A 17,783-nucleotide genomic window follows, 5' to 3' on the forward strand; every position below is an offset into this window, starting at 1 on the left:
AAACGGTGTAAAAAAAGCCATTTTTTGTCACCTTACATCACAAAAAGATTAATAGCAAGCAATCAAAAATTCATACGTTCCAATCAAACCGTCATCTCATCCCGCAAAAATCATACCCCACCCAAGATAATCGCCCAAAAACAGAAAAAAACTATGGCTCTCAGACTATGGAAACATTAAAACATGATTTTTTTTTTTGTTTAAAAAATGAAATCGTTGTGTAATACATATTAGGTATCGGCGCATCCGTGACAACCTGGTCTATAAAAATACCACATGATCTAACCTGTCAGATGAATGTTGAAAATAGCAAATAAATAAAAACGGTGCCAAAACAGCTATTTCTTGTTACCTTGCCTCACAAAAAGTGTAATATAGAACAACCAAAAATCATATGTACCCTAAAATAGTACCAACAAAACTTCCACCCTATCCCGTAGTTTCTAAAATGGGGTCACTTTTGTGGAGTTTCTACTCTAGGGGTGCATCAGGGGGGCTTCAAATGGGACATGGTATCAAAAAAACAGTCCAGCAAAATCTGCCTTCCAAAAACCGTATGGCATTCCTTTCCTTCTGCGCCCTGCCTAAAGGGTTAACAAAGTTTGTAAAATTAGTTTTGAATACCTTGAGGGGTGTAGTTTCTAGAATGGGCTCATTTTGGGTGGTTTCTATAATGTAAGTCTCACAAAGTGACTTCAAAACTGAACTGGTCCTTGAAAAGTGGGTTTTTTAAATTTTCTGAAAAATTTCAAGATTTGTTTCTAAACTTCTAAGCTTTGTAACATCCCCAAAAAATAAAATGTCATTCCCAAAGTGATCCAAACATGAAGTAGACATATGGAGAATGTAAAGTAATAGGTATTACTATGTATTATAGAAGTAGAGAAATTGAAACTTGGAAATCTGCAAATTTTAATTAATTTTGGCAAATTTGGTATTTTTTATAAATAAAAATGAATCTTTTTGACTCCATTTTGCCAGTGTCATGAAGTACAATGTGTGACGAAAACCCTATCTCAGAATGGCCTGGATAAGTCAAAGCGTTTTGAAGTTATCACCACATAAAATTACACTGGTCAGATTTGCAAAAAATGTCCTGGTCCTGAAGGTGAAAATGAGCCCGGTCTTTAAGGAGTTAACAGTCACACTTGGTGAGCTATCACATCTAGTTAACACATTATGACTGTGGCTGTTAAGGGCTCATGCAAACAAACACATTTTCTTTCCGTGTCCATTAATTTCAATGGGTCCGCAAAAAAAAATGGAAGGTAACCCGTGTGCATTCCATTTCTGTATGACCGTATTTCCGTTCCGCAAAAAAATAGAACATGTCTTATTATTTTCCGCATTACGGACAAGGATAGGACTGTTCTATTAGGGGCCAGGTTTTTCCTTCCACTAAATACAGAATGCACACGGACGTCATCCATATTTTTAGCTGATCCATTTTTTGAGGACTGCAAAATACATATGGTCATGTACATGATCCCTAACTCTGCTACATTTGTATATGTGTTTCCAGGAACGCTGGGTGACTGTATAGTTTCAGGGCTATCACACAGAGTGGACTGAGAACAGTATTGCTGCAGCCATAAATGATTCAATGACAGGATAAGACCAATGGAAATGGGTGCAGCTTGTGTATGTGTGCAGTTGTAGCAGAGAAGAATTTCATGAATGTTCAGAAGAGTTGTGTGTGCAAAGAATAAGGTGTAGCTATGAGCTGTGTGTGGATATATGAATATATGCTGCTGTAGCAAAGAAAGAAAATGTGAATGTGCTTGAAAATAAGACGGTGGAATAAAATATATTATTTATATATCTTTATAATGCAAATAAGGGATTTAATCTTTTCTTGGGAGATTTTATAAAAAAAAAAAATATTGGAGCCAATTTGTAAAAAATGTTTTACTTGAATTCAAGCAAACTAACGTGATGGAAACATTTCCTATGGCCCCTTCATGTGTTCATGTCTGTGCTGTCCGATTAGTTTTTTTTTATATGTGTAATGTTATATGTTGACTGTTACATGTTAAATCTGTTCTACTAACACCAGAGATCTGTCTCATGACTAGTTAAAAGTAGACTGACTAGAGGAGGAAGGGTTGCACCATCCAAATGGAAGGGATGGACAGATGAGCAGAGGGGAGGGAGGAGAAAAGGATGGATGTTATAAACACAAAGACCGCCCTTTTGCTCGTCCCTTAATTACAAGACACCCCCATGAAAGAAAATTGGTTCTTTGTGAAGTTATTGAGAAAAAAAGGTGAAGTTTTTATGTGTTTCTAGTGTATGCCTTCATAGAAAAGACTATTTGTTTCAACATCAAGAAAAGCTAGGTACATCTGCAAAACAAAATTCAAAAGGGTAGGAAGTGCAGAGTAAACTAAAATACAACATTGTGTCTGTATACAATTATAATTAAAGGCATGTGTTTAAACTAATAGGTTAAAAGGTTTACATTGAGGAAGATACTGACTGAAGACATTACAACACATATGTTTTTGGTTCCTCCACAACACAATGTAATATGAATATGCAAATAAATAGACCTATGTTATATGTTATCTAGTGCTAAAAACCATCGAAAGTTATTGTATAATATTACTAGAGATTAGCAGATTTTTTTAAAATTCAATTCGGTCGGTTCGTCTAATTTACCAAAAAGACTTGTGACTAATCGTGTTTAAAATAGCTATTTCCTGGCTGCAGAGAGCCTGTATAGTGGTGTAGAACACTGTGCTTTGCAGAAACATGCATAGGGAGTCCGCTGTGCTAGTGAAACAATACTGTGAGTCAGTATGACATTCAGATGACAGGCGTCACTCTTAGAAGCACTGCACACTTCACTTATTTGGTCAGTAACAGGCCAAAACGGACCAATCAACTCAAGTGTGAACTCAGGCTTACAGGTCAATGTTACCGGCAGGTATGAAGCACTGTGCAGCGGCCCAAGATTCTTCTATAAGGCTACATTCACACTAGCGTTCGATCGGATCCGTTCTGAACGGATCCGATCGTAATAATGCAGACGGAGGCTCCGTTCAGAACGGATCCGTCTGCATTATATTAGCAAAAAAAAGCTAAGTGTGAAAATAGCCTCGGACGGATCCGTCCAGACTTTCAATGTAAAGTCAATGGGGGACGGATCCGCTTGAAGATTGAGCCATATTGTGGCATCTTCAAACGGATCCGTCCCCATTGACTTACATTGTAAGTCTGGACGGATCCGCACGCCTCCGCACGGCCAGGCGGACACCCGAACGCTGCAAGCAGCGTTCAGCTGTCCGCCTGTCCGTGCGGAGGCGAGCGGAGCGGAGGCTGAACGCCGCCAGACTGATGCAGTCTGAGCGGATCCGCTCCATTCAGACTGCATCAGGGCTGGACGGCTGCGTTCGGGTCCGCTCGTGAGCCCCTTCAAACAGGAGCTCACGAGCGGACACCCGAACGCTAGTGTGAAAGCAGCCTAACGTGAAAGAGCGCACTCCTTTTTCCACAGATTTCAACAGAACCTGGTTGTGTTGACGTCATTGATCATTTTGCCCTTTTTTTGATCCTGTCAGAAGAACAACCCCCAAAAAACGGATCCTGTCTGTTGAGCATCCGCCTTCACTCGTTCAGCATTTAGTCAGTAATCCATCAGTATTGCTAAGGCCAATAAAACAGGAGTGGATCCAAAACAGAGATGACACATGAATGGAATATCTGCATGTCTTCTGTGCTTTGTACCCACTCCTGCTTTTGGCTACCTAATCATGAGCCAATCCTGATGCAAAATCGGGACCATGTCATATAGGCCTTTCGGCTGTTCTGAAGACAGAATCCATTGTGTGTCTCATTTTTCTGTCCTGGCAGATCAGAAGGAGGGTAAAATAAATGGTGATGTCTAAAAGGTAAAATGGTGGCCCCATCATGGAGTGGGGAGGGTGGGAACAGCATGAGGAGACCACAGAGTGGCGAGGTGGCAGCAGCATGAGGAGACCACAGAGTGGCCCAGTGAGTGGTGAATTGATGCATGATTAGTTTACAGACTGGTGAGTTGGCAGCAGCATGAGGAGACCACAGAGTGGTGAGGTGGCAGCAGCATGAGGAAACCAGAGAGTGGTGAGATGGCAGCAACATTAGGAGACTACTGAGTGGCCCAGTGACAGAGTGGTGAGGTGACAGCAGCATGAGGAGGCCATAGAGTGGTGAGGTGGCAGCAACATGAGGAGACCACAGAGTGGGAAGGTGAGGTTCAAAAGCCTAGCCAGTACCAGCACAAGATGGTGGGTGGCAGTAGGATCATCTGACAGCAGGTGTGTGGCATCAGGCAAGTGGAAGCATAATAATAGTAGCTGAATCAGGTAGCCAGAAGAAACAGGTCTCTTTTGACATAGTTTGGGTGTGGCACCATAGATGATCTAGTCTGATCTTGTATCAGGCACTAGTGTGAAAATCCTGACTGATCCACACCTGATTCATCTTCACAAAGGTCAGTCTCTCCACCATTTGGGTGGAAAGGCGAGTTCTCCTTGGGGTAACTATGGAGAACTCGCACTAAACACCTACTCTGATGTCACGCTGCTGGCCAGGCAGGAAAGCTTGTTCATGGCAAGCTCAGCCAGTTGCAACCACAACTCAAGTTTGGCTGCCCAGCAGTCCAGGGGATCTTCAATGTGGGGTGGCATGGTGCACTCTAAGTATGCCACCACCTGCTGGTTCAGGTTCTGCTCCATGTGTAGCTGCTGCTGCTGTTGAGTAGTTTCTTCACTAGGTGGGTGAAGAAAACTGCTTATCAGAGACTCTAGACATAAGTTGCTGCTGATGGAGCTGGTACTGCTCCTGCCCCCCCCCCTATTCCAGCAGCCATGGCAGTGGAATGTGAGCACAGAGGGCCCCCTTGTCAGACCTTCGTGAGGATGGGCGATGGCGCACATAGGCAGCAGCCAACTGACTACAAAGGATGTCTCGATAGTTCAGTTTGTTCTCCCTCTCAGCGGGTGGCCCCCATTTTAGACTGGTAGTGAGAGTCTAACATTGTGGAGAGCCAGTAGTCATCCCTCAGCCGAATGTTGACAATTCGGTTGTTACTACGCAAGCAACTGAGCATGCATCTGGCCATTTGCTCAAGTGACTCAGAGGGGCTCCCTGACTCCATCTCCACTGCATACTGCCATGGTGTGTCTGGGTCATCTGCTGGTCTTCCCCATTGACCTGTAGCTCTTCCGGCTGCTCCTGCACCATCCTCCGGTCACCTGTCCAGAAAAACTACCCTTTTCTCTACACATTTCTTGTGCACAAATGTCCTCCTACTTCTGCTTCTCCGGTTCAGCCCCTTCAGGGCTCATGTGGACATGAGATGTAGGCGCCACATTTCCTGTCCCCTGGCCAGCCAGATTTAGCAGCATCTGTTCCAGAACATGAAGCAGTGTAATGATGTTGTTCATCCCATAGTCCTGACAAATAAAGTGCCTTCTCAAAGGGCCCAAGCAAACATCAGGTGTCATGCATGAGCTGCCACTGGCTAACATCTAAGTTACATAGAGGAGCACTTTTATGCTCCTGTATCACCAATAAATCGTTTATGGCCTTTCTCTGTTCATATACCTGTAGTCGGTCCAACGTATGGAGGTGGGAGTTCCAACAGATGGAAACTTTGCATATCAGCTGATGTTGGGGAACGGCATTCTGCCTTTGCAGTTCAAGGAGGGTGTGCTCTGCAGTATAAGAGTGGCTGAAGTACATGCATTTTCAGGAAGGATGTCTTGCAGATGAGTGGAAGACTTCAAGAACCTCTTTACAATCAGTTTAAACACGTCCGCCATGCAGGGCGCATGGCTCAGCCCTCCTTGACGCAGTGATGACAGCATGTTCTTCATGTTGTTGGTGACCATGGTTACGATTTTGAGTTGGCGAGGAGAAAGCCAGGATTCGATTTTTTGATGGAGGATGCAGAACAGTTCAGGGTTACTCCGTTTACCCAGGCAAACGAGGTGCAGAACAGTGTGACACCGCCGTGCCCTGCACATGTGGTATGCTGCATGAGCACTGTGAATTGTCCCTGCAGTGGAGGCTGAGGACACAGTGGAGGATAAGGAGGCAGAGGTGGACATTGGCACAGGACCCACAGCTTGAGAACATGAAGGGGGCAGTGGCGTTACCTGGCCAAGTTGCTGGTGTGGCTGGGCAGTAACCACATTTGCCCAGTGGGCCATAAAGGACATATATTGTCCTTGACCGTAGTTACATCTCCACACGTCAGCGCTGCCGTGAACTTTAGCAGACACGGAAGGCTCAAGGACTGGCCCACTTTCTGTTCAACATACGTGTGCAGCACTGGTACTGCCTTTTTTGCAAAGAAATGATGGCTTGGGACTCTCCACCTTGGCTCAAGCCATCAGTTCTCTGAAAAGTGCAGAGTCCACCACTTGGAAAGGGTAATCGATTGCTGACCAGGACCAGTAGATGATGGGAAAGACAAGCATATACAAGCATGTTTTTCCAGCTCACCATATATTTTCCCATGCACAGAACAGACCGGACCAGTCTTCACTTAAAACATAAACAAAAAGAGAAGTTCCAGTATTCAAGATAAAACCTAGATGTTTTCTTTATTCATAATGGTCACAATTCACATACATGGACAACTTCTCCCTCCACCGCTAGGTTAGTCCTTACTCGTAACCTCATGTGTGAACCAGCCACACAGCTGACATAATCCCAGGATCTCAAACCGAGGCTGGAATTAACCCCTATGTGACCAGTGTACACATATTACATTTATTTGACCCCTTGTGCAAAAAATTTATATCAAAAGTTGTTAAAACCACAAATTCATAATAAGTATATATGAGTAGGGATGAGCGAACCCGAACTGTATAATTTTGGGGTGTTCGTGATACGGACCCGAACCCGAACATTTTCGTAAAAGTCCGGGTTCGGGTTCGCTGTTCGGTGCTTTTTTAAAGGCTGCAAAGCAGCCAATCAACAAGCATCATTCTACTTGCCCCAAGAGGCCATCACAGCCATGCCTACTTTTGTCATGGCTGTGATTGGCCAGTGCAGCATGTGACCCAGCCTCTATTTAAGCTGGAGTCACATAGCGATGCAGGTCACTCTTCTCTGATCAGTGTAGGAATAGGATGCAGCTGCTGCTGTTAGGGCCAGATTAGGCAGTGATTTACTCTTCAAAAACACTTACTGAAGTGATCGATCTACAGCTGTGAATCATTCAACTTCTGCTATTTAATTGCTCACAGTTTTTAGGCTGCCCAGAGCGTTTTTCTGTCACTTTTTTCTGGGGTGATCGGCGGCCATTTTGTGTCTTGTGGTGCGCCAGCACAAGCTGCCACCAAGTACATTTAACCATAAATAGTGTTTTTTTTTTTTTTTTTGCTTTATCCTACATCAGGGGATTGGCTGTGCTTGCTATTTTATTGAGGGGTGAAATACAATTGCCAAAATAGCAGTACCCTAAATCTGGTGTTTCAGCTGTGGCTAGCCAATTGTAATACTGGCTGTCTGGCAAAGGATATATTTTTTTCTGGGTTGAAATACAATTCTCAAATTAGCAATTCCCTAAATCAGTGGTTTCTGCTGTAGTAGGCCAAGTTTAAATCTATCCATAAAAGGGTATATTACATTGAAGGTGCTGATAGGGTCATTCTCAATAACTTCACACGCTACCGTGCATCTCCAAGTCTAATTCTGTCCGTAAAAGGGATACCTGTCATCCAGGGCCTAAATACTAGGCCTACAATTTATATTCCGCTAAATCTGTGGTTACTCGGCGTGATGACGTGAGAGACGCGTCTCGCTCTCCCTCCTCGCTAGCCTCCTCCCTCCATGCTCATGCTGAACAGCTGATGCCCTGAATCCTGCGACGCCTGGCTTACCTTCCTCGCTGTGGCTCTCTGCTGGCCTCGTTGTTGGCGCTCCACTTGCCGCTGGCTGGTGCCGCTGCCGGCGTAGGTCCTCCTTGCCTGTGGTCTTAGCCGGCCCCGGGTCCCTTGGTTTTCTCTCCCGGCTGTCTTTGGCTCTCTGTCCTGGTGTCGCTCGCCTGGAGTCAGCTGTTCCTCGGTCCGTTCGTTGCCTGCCCTCTGCTGCCCTCTGCTGGTGATTGTTGGAACTTCGGGTTTCCCTGCTGCTTTTTTTTCTGATCTGGATTTTTACTGGAGGCAGGCACCTGGATGGTTGCTCCTGGACTGTCTGGATCGTTTGCTGTTTGGGCGACCAGTGAGGATCCCTCGTTCCCTCTTTTTTCGGCTGGCCCTGGACTTCCTGCTTGGTTCGTGGCGTATACTGGGACTGCGGGGGCTCTGGACACGTGAGAATATTGATACCCGTTACTTGTGATTTTATTTTTGCTTCGTTAAAGTTCTCTTTTATACCGGAGCGAAATCTTTTTGTCTTCCCCCTTGTGGTGTTTCGAGAGGAGGGGATAGAGGGGTGATAAAGGGGGGGGGGGGAAGAGAAAAAAAGGGAAGAAGAGAAGGAGTTAAGGAGTAAAAAAAAAAAAAAAAAAGGGGAAGAAAATGGCCCCAAAACGACGGTCAGTAGATTCCTCTGTAACAAAGATGGGTTCCAAGACTCCTGAGAATAAGATTGATAAGTTTTTGAAATTACCCTTCCCAAACGAAAAGAACACCGTTAAAACAAAACTGTCTGCTAATTTGAAGAAATCTGCTAAAATTCCCCAAACTGACGAAACATCCGATGAGGGATCAGTAGAGGCAGGTCAAGAGGCAGGAGAGGAAAGTCTCTTTGCACAAATGCAAGCTGCACAAATGCGAACTGAATATGACCCTTCAGTTTTGAATAAAATCCTGTGCGCCGTGGAAAATAACGGCACTTTAGTGCAAGGGATGTCTACTCAGCTGGGTTCAGTGCAGAGTGATATTGCCTTAATAAGAGAAGATTTAGTAAAGATCCGGGATCGAGTTCATAATGTTGAAAAAACTGTTGACTCTTTGAAAATTGATATAGATACGTTAAAATCCAAAACCGTGCTTCTAGCCTCAGAAAATCAATCACTACAAAACAAGCTGGAGGATCTGGAAAACAGGGCAAGGCGAAACAATGTTCGCTTAATTGGTTTTCCAGAAGGAGTTGAAGGCCGACACCTAGAGGAACAACTTAAAGATGTGGTTTTGAACAATCTTGGTAGTGATTATTTTTCCTCTACGTTTCAAATAGAAAGAGCCCACCGAATCCCAGGAGGGAAGCCTATCCCAGGGAGGCCGCCGCGAGCAATTTTAATGAAACTATTATTATCGGCCGATAGAGATATGATATTGAGAAGAGCAAGAGAATGTACACCTATTGAATATCAGGGCACCAAGCTGCTCTTTTTCCCTGATTTTGCTCGGCAGACCCAGGAAAAAAGAAGAAACTTTATAGAAATAAAGAAATGCTTGGCGTCTAAGGACATTAAATACTCTCTACAGTATCCAGCAAAACTAAGAGTGATCCATAACGGGACTTCTCAATTTTTTGAAAAAACACAACAAGTGCTAGATTGGATGGAGCATATGGGCATATGAAATTGTGTAATACCATCATGGAGGGGAGGTGGGGTTAGAGTAAGGGAGAATGGCCGGAGGTGAGAGGTTCGCTGACTAGATCGGGTGAACCAGCGGAGAGGGGAGGGGGGAACCGATCTAGTCAGCGAACCTCTCACCTCCGGCCATTCTCCCGGAGGTTGATAGAGCGGATGCTTAATGGGGTTGGGGTTTTTTTGTTTTTTTTTGGTGCCCTTTTCCGCTGCAGTGAAGGATGTCCACTAGAATTGTAACTTGGAATATCAGAGGGCTCGGGGGAAAGGGTCAAAAGGCAAGCTATCATGGATGCATGAAAAAGATATCTTCCAGCAATTATTTGTATGGTAGAAACTCATCTTACTAAAGAAACCGTGTCCCGCCTGACAACGGGATGGTACTCTCAAGCCTATCATTCCACCTTTAGTAGTTCTTCTAGGGGCGTCTCAGTTCTGATTCATAATTCTGTGGACTTTGCCCTTATAGAATCCTGTATAGATGACCAGGGTAGATTCATTTTTTTGTATGGTAAGCTGCATGGTTACAGTTATATCCTCGCTTTCTTTTATATACCCCCGCCTTTCTCATTGTACCCACTGATCCAGCTAACACTTTTCTCTGAAGGGAGATCAGAATGCCGGTTAGTCCTGATGGGGGACTTTAATGCGGTCATGGACCCCAAAAAAGATAGATTTACATTAGATGCAGAACGTGGGAGGAATCCATGTAATTCCCCGCTGCCACAGTTCTGCTCGGAGGTTGGATTGGTGGATATATGGGAATATCTTGGCGGAGGAAAGAAAGTATACTCTTGTGTCAGCCGGGGCGGTAGAGCAATGTCTAGGATCGATTAAGCATTCACTAATGAGAGCAATCTGAGTAATATCCGGAAGATACGATATGGGGTAAGAACAGTTTCGGACCATTCACCCGTACTGGTTGAGGTTTGCACCGGGAAGAATAAGGACAACAGAGGGCTAGGATTTAAACTGAATCCATACTGGCTTACTATTATGGATAACCTTCAGTCTACTAAATCATTGATATCCTCCTTTTGGGAGGTGAATCTCCCCTCTGCCAACATCAATACAGTATGGGATGCCCTGAAAGCATATCTGAGGGGGGTCTTTATAAGCGAGATTGCTGCAGCAAAGAGAACATTTAAAAAAAAAGAGGAGGAACTGGCCAAGACTGCCGCATGTACAACTGAGCAATTCACCAGTCAACCTACTCAGCATTACAGGGAAGAGATGCAGAAGGCTAGCTGCGCCTTGGAGAAATATATAATAGAGAAAGCAAACCATAGAGTATTCTTTAAGGGCTTAAAGTATTTTTCAGAGTCTGGACGCCCGGGTAGGCTTTTAGCTAGGATAATCACACAACAAGACAAGAAAAATCAATCTATCGTTGCGATTCGCAATATAGCGGGGGAAATTATAACAGATCCAGAAGGAATTGGGGACTCCTTTTTACAATACTTTACCCAGATATATAGCTCCTCTTCTGGTGTGTCATCCGATCTGGCGAAGCGGTTCTTGGAGAGGATTTCACTCTCTAATTTAAATGAAGCCCAAATAGAATACTTGGAGGAGGAGTTATCTCTTTCGGAGCTTCAGGAGGCTCTGGGGTCTATCTCAGGGAGCTCATCGCCAGGGATGGATGGCCTCCCATATGAGGTCTACCGTGAGTACAGTGATGTGATTCTTCCTCAGCTTCTAGAGGTTTTTTCCCAAGCAACACAGGGAGGGAGCCTACCATGCTCTATGATGGAGGCTCTTATTGTCCTAATTCCTAAAAAGGATAAAGACCCGATAGAAATGAGTTCCTATAGACCAATCTCGTTATTAAACACAGATGCTAAGTTACTAGCAAAAGTTTTGGCCAGGAGGCTGTCGCGGGTTATATCCACTATCATCCACCCAGACCAAAATGGCTTTATGCCAAAAAGGGGTACCCATCATAATTTGCATAGGCTATTTATGAATATTCAGTCCCCGGGGTGTGGTGCCCGCTCCATCCTGTCATTGGATGCCACCAAAGCCTTCGACAGGGTGGAGTGGACTTTTCTCTGGGAGGTGATGAAAAAAATGGGCTTTGGCCCTAGATTTATGGCGATGGCTCAGTTATTATATAGCTCTCCAGTTGCCAGGATCAGGATTAACGATACTATCACAGAGAGTTTTATTTTAGAAAGAGGCACCCGTCAAGGCTGTCCTCTTTCCCCCCTCTTGTTTAATATTTATATTGAACCCTTAGAAGCTAGCATAAGGCAGGATTTGCAGGTGGCCGGCTTTGGCATAATGGGGAAGTATGACCGCGTATCCCTGTATGCAGATGACATCTTGGTTTTTGTCAATCAAACAGAAACCACTCTCCCTCGTATAATGGATTTGGTTGGCTTCTTCTCCGTTCCGTCTGGTTTAGAGATCAATTGGGAGAAGACCGTTCTCCTCCCTATAGACGAGTTGCGAGGTGATTGGGATAACCAGTTAACAATCTCTGATTCAATAAAGTACCTGGGGATTTCAGTTTCTGCCAAACCTCAGGAATATCTACAACTCAATCTGATCCCCCTGCTGACAAAGTTGAGGGCTAAAATCAAGATATAGCAAAAAATTCTGCCTGCAAGAGCGGACAGAATCTCTTTAATAAAAATGGTAGTACTGCCCCAGGTTCTTTATGTCCTGCGCAACTCGCCTGTATGGATCGCAGACAAGCATTTTAGATTGATAGAGCGGATGCTTAATGATCTATTGTGGGGGAGGAAGCGTGTGAGATTGAAGTCACTCTATTTCTCCATGCCCTATAATCAGGGAGGTCTTAATCTCCCCTATTTTAAGGGGTACTTTGTGGCCTCTCAACTTTGTCTTTTTAATGACTGGGAGAATAGCCACTTTTGCAATAAAGTGGTGAAAGACTCAGGTTTTTCTGACTTTTTTACCGTATTCACTCATTTGCACCCCATTGTGGCATAATTTAAAGCTTTTGAATTTAACGGATTTGAGTTGTTGTCAGTATTGGAGGATCAAGAATGTTCAGTACTTACATCAGGTGGTTAGTGGCGGACATATTTTGTCCCTGACGGAGTTAAGGCAAAGGGCAAATTTGGGTGAGATGGCTTGGTATGCATATTTCCAATTGAGGTCAGCACTTTCTAGCACTTTGAATAGTCCCTTTTTTTTATAGATACTCCTGAATTTTTACATGATTTAATTATTAAGAAAGTTGTCACGAAAATTAAAATATCACATTGCTATAGACACTTAATGAAAAAAAAATTTTGGGGTCTTCTTTCTCCAGGACAGAGATCCTGGTCTTTGTTACTCTCAGAGGTGGGTCCCCCAGATTGGGAGAATATAGGGGAAAGCCTAAAATCTGTTTCACATAATTTTAATCACACTGTCGTACAATTCAATATTTTGCACAAAATATATGTGACACCTATGTGGTTATACAGGAGAGGACTTAGAGTCTCCTCCGACTGCCCACGCTGTGGCGACTCCGAGGCAGATCATCTACATCTGTTCTGGGACTGCCCAATGGTGAGCAGCTATTGGAGATCGGTCCAAACTAACTTGGCTCGCAAATTTAACATTGTTATTCCTCTGTCCCCCAGGATATGGGTCCTGGGAGACTTATCGGAGGTTAATTATCAACCTATAAAACGCCAATTATTGATTAAGGTGATGTTTTTGGCCAGGCTTCTAGACTATGGTTTTGCTCTTTCGCTCCAGACTGTAACTAACTGGTTGGCTCTGGTCGAGAAAGTGAAAATTTATGAGAGGATTTTGTATAAACAAAGAGGATCCTACTTAAAGTGGGGCAAACTGTGGGAAGACTGGGACATAGCTAATTAATTAATCTGGAATTTCCTTCTTTATTATACATATTATTATTATTATTTTTTTTTCTTTCCCTGCAAGGTGGGGGGGGGGGGAGATAGGTGGGGAGGGTTGGGGATGATCTTATTAGTCCGGTTTTTCTATGTGCATTGTAATTGGTGAAGGATGTAAAGCTACATCTGAGCATTGGAGTATCTCTAGGAATGCTGGAGGATGGCGGGACCTTCCGACACTGAGATGTTGTGTGTGTTTGCCGTATTAGGCTGTTGATGTCGGGCGAATCCCGCTCTCCTCTCAGCAAGTGAGATTTCCATTCGACTTGTATTATCCCCATAAGCATGGGTATTTGTATGAAATTATTATTAACCATGTTTACAAATTAGAAACCTACGGACTTAAGGATTTATAATATTATAAATGTTATATGGATATGAATTTTGTACTATAATCAATAAAATATATTAAAAATAAAAAATAAAATCTGTGGTTACTGCTGTGCCTGTATTAGTGTAATACGGTACCTAAATAGATAGCTAGATAGTGTTAGGTGCCTGTAAAAAAAGGCCTGAATTTGAATTCAATACATTGGGCCAAATTTATTTTATTTTTATTGTGGTGAACGGTAACAATGAGGAAAACATCTAGTAAGGGACGCGCACATGGTCGTGGTGGTGTTAGTGGACCCTCTGGTGCTGGGAGAGGATGTGGCCGTTCTGCCACAGCCACACGTCCTAGTGTACCAACTACCTCAGGTCCCATTAGACGCCAGAATTTGCAGCGATATTTGGTGGGGCCCAATGCCGTTCTAAGGATGGTAAGGCCTGAGCAGGTACAGGCATTAGTCAATTGGGTGGCCGACAGTGGATCCAGCACGTTCACATTATCTCCCACCCAGTCTTCTGCAGAAAGCGCACAGATGGCGCCTGAAAACCAAGCCCATCAGTCTGTCACATCACCCCCATGCATATCAGGGAAACTGTCTGAGCCTCAAGTTATGCAGCAGTCTCTTATGCTGTTTAAAGACTCTGCTGGCAGGGTTTCCCAAGGGCATCCACCTAGCCCATCCCCAGGGGTGGAAGACATAGAATGCACTGACGCACAACCACTTATGTTTCCTGATGATGAGGACATGGGAATACCACCTCAGCACGTCTCTGATGATGAAACACAGGTGCCAACTGCTGCATCTTTCTGCAGTGTGCAGACTGAACAGGAGGTCACGGAGGAAGACTGGGTGGAAGACGATGCAGGGGACGATGAGGTTCTAGACCCCACATGGAAGGAAGGCTGTGTCACTGACTTTCAGAGTCCGGAGGAAGAGGCAGTGGTGAGACCGAGCCAACAGTGTATCAATAGAGGGAGCAGGGTGCAAAAGTAGAGCAGCCGTCGCCAAAACAGTTAGCCTGCTACTGGCCACCGTCACAGGGGACCGATCACACCAAAGCCAGCTTCAAGGAGTTCCCTGGCGTGGCAGTTCTTCAAACAATGTGCTGACGACAAGACCTGAGTGGTTTGCACGCTGTGTCATCAGAGCCTTAAGCAAGGCATTAACGTTCTGAACCTTAGCACAACTTGCATGACCAGGCACCTGCATGCAAAGCATGAACTGCAGTGGAGTAAACACCTTAAAAACAAGGAACTCACTCAGGCTCCCCCTGCTACCTCTTCTGCTGCCGCCTCGGCCTCTTTCTCCGCCTCTGGAGGAACATTGGTACCTGCCGCCCAGCAAACAGAGGATGTACCACCAACACCACCATCTCCGTCACCAAGCATCTCCACCATGTCACACGGCAGCAGTCAACTCTCCATCTCACAAACATTTGAGAGAAAGCGTAAATTCCCACCTAGCCACCCTCGATCTCTGGTCCTGAATGCCAGCATTTGTAAACTACTGGCCTATGAAAGGCTGTCATTCAGGCTGGTGGACACAGACAGCTTCAAACAGCTCATGTCGCATGCTGTCCCACAGTATGTTGTTCCCAGCCGCCACTACTTCTCCAAGAGAGCCGTGCCTTCCCTGCACAACCAAGTATCCTATAAAATCAAGTGTGCACTGCGCAACGCCATCTGTGGCAAGGTCCACCTAACCACAGATACGTGGACCAGTAAGCACGGCCAGGGACGCTATATCTCCCTAACTGCACACTGGGTAAATGTAGTGGCGGCTGGGCCCCAGGCGGAGAGCTGTTTGGCGCACGTCCTTCCGCCGCCAAGGATCGCAGGGCAACATTCTTTGCCTCCTGTTGCCTCCTCCTCCTACTCGGCTTCCTCCTCCTCTTCTTCCACCTCCTCATCCAGTCAGCCACACACCTTCACCACCAACTTCAGCACAGCCCGGGGTAAACGTCAGCAGGCCCCACACCGCGCAGGAGTTGTGGCGGGGTATTGAATAACAGACCGATGAGTGGTTGCTGCCTGTGAGCCTCAAGCCCGGCCTGGTGGTGTGCGATATTGGGTGAAATCAGGTCTGGGACTAGCTGGTTTGACGCACATCCCTTGCCTGGCGCATGTGCTGAATTTGGTGGTGTAGAAGTTCACATGTCAGAGCTGCAGCATAAAGTGTGGGCCGTCTTTGTGCGTTTCCGGCGTTCACATCCTGCCACTGCTTGCCTGTCTGCGCTACAGCGTAACTTCGGCCTTCCCGCTCACCGCCTCAAATGCGACGTGCCCACCAGGTGGAACTCCTGCTGGACAGACTGTGCGAGCAGCAGCAGGCCATAGTGGAGTTTCAGCTGCAGCACGCACGGGTCAGTCGCACTGTGGAACAGCACCACTTTACCACCAATGACTGGGCCTCCATGCGAGACCTGTGTTGTGCTGTTTCAAGTAATCCACCAACATGGCCAGTGGCGATGACGCCGTTATCAGCGTTACAATACCACTTCTATGTCTCCTTGAGAAAACACTTAGGGCGATGATGGAAGAGGACGTGGCCCAGGAGGAGGAGGAAGAGGGGTCATTTTTAGCACTTTCAGGCCAGTCTCTTAGAAGTGACTCAGAGGGAGGTTTTTTGCAACAGCAGAGGTCAGGTACAAATGTGGCCAGACAGGGCCCACTACTGGACTACGAGGATGACGAGGAGGAGGTGGAGGAGGATGAAGCATGTTCACAGCGGGGTGGCACCCAACGCAGCTTTGGCCCATAACTGGTGCATGGCTGGGGAGAAACGGAGGATGATGACGATACGCCTCCCGCAGAGGACAGCTTGTCCTTACCTCTGGGCAGCCTGGCACACATGAGCGACTACATGCTGCAGTGCCTGCGCAACGACAGCAGAGTTGCCCACATTTTAACGTGTGCGGACTACTGGGTTGCCACCCTGCTGGATCCTCGGTATAAAGACAATGTGCCCACCTTATTTCCTGCACAGGAGCGTGATAGGAAGATGCGCGAGTACAAGCGCACGTTGGTAGATGCGCTACTGAGAGCATTCCCAAATGTCACAGGGAAACAAGTGGAAGCCCAAGGTGAAGGCACAGGAGGAGCGAGAGGTCGCCAACGCAGCTGTGTCACGGCCAGCTCCTCTGAGGGCAGGGTTGGCATGGCAGAGATGTGGAAAAGTTTTGTCACCACGCCACAGCTAACTGCACCACCACCTGATACGGAACGTGCAGGAGGCAGCATTTCACTAACATGGTGGAACAGTACGTGTGCACACCCCTCCACATACTGACTGATGGCTCGGCCCCATTCAACTTCTGGGTCTCCAAATTGTCCACGTAGCCAGAGCTAGCCTTTTATGCCTTGGAGGTGCTGGCCTGCCAGGTGGCCAGCGTTTTGTCTGAACGTGTATTCAGCACGGCAGGGGGCGTCATTACAGACAAACGCAGCCACCTATCCACAGCCAATGTTGCCAAGCTGACGTTCATAAAAATGAACCAGGCATGGATCCCACAGGTCCTGTCCATCCCTTGTGCAGGATAGATATTTATAACTACCTCCCCTTAACAATATATTCTTGTACTCAAGGGCACTTCATTCAATCCTCTTTTTTTAATTTTACCATTATATTGCGGGGCAACCCAAAGTTGAATGAACCTCTCCTCTGTCTAGGTGCCGGGGCCTAAATATCTGACAATGGCCTGTTCCAGTGGTGGGTGACATGAAGCCTGATTCTCTGTAATGGGACCTCTCTCCTCTGTCTGGGTGCCGGGGCCTAAATATCTGACAGTGGCCGGTTCCAGTGGTGGGTGACATGAAGCCTGATTCTCTGCAATGGGACCTCTCTCCTCTGTCTGGGTGCCGGGGCCTAAATATCTGACAATGGCCTGTTCCAGTGGTGGGTGACGTGAAGCCTGATTCTCCGCTATGACATGAAGCCTGATTCTCTTCTATGGGACCTCTCTCCTCTGTCTGGGTGCCGGGGCCAAAATATCTGACAGTGGCCTGTTCCAGTGGTGGGTGACATGAAGCCTGATTCTCT

Source organism: Bufo gargarizans, chromosome 3 (genome assembly GCF_014858855.1).
Source record: "Bufo gargarizans isolate SCDJY-AF-19 chromosome 3, ASM1485885v1, whole genome shotgun sequence".
Taxonomy (NCBI): Eukaryota; Metazoa; Chordata; class Amphibia; order Anura; family Bufonidae; genus Bufo; species Bufo gargarizans.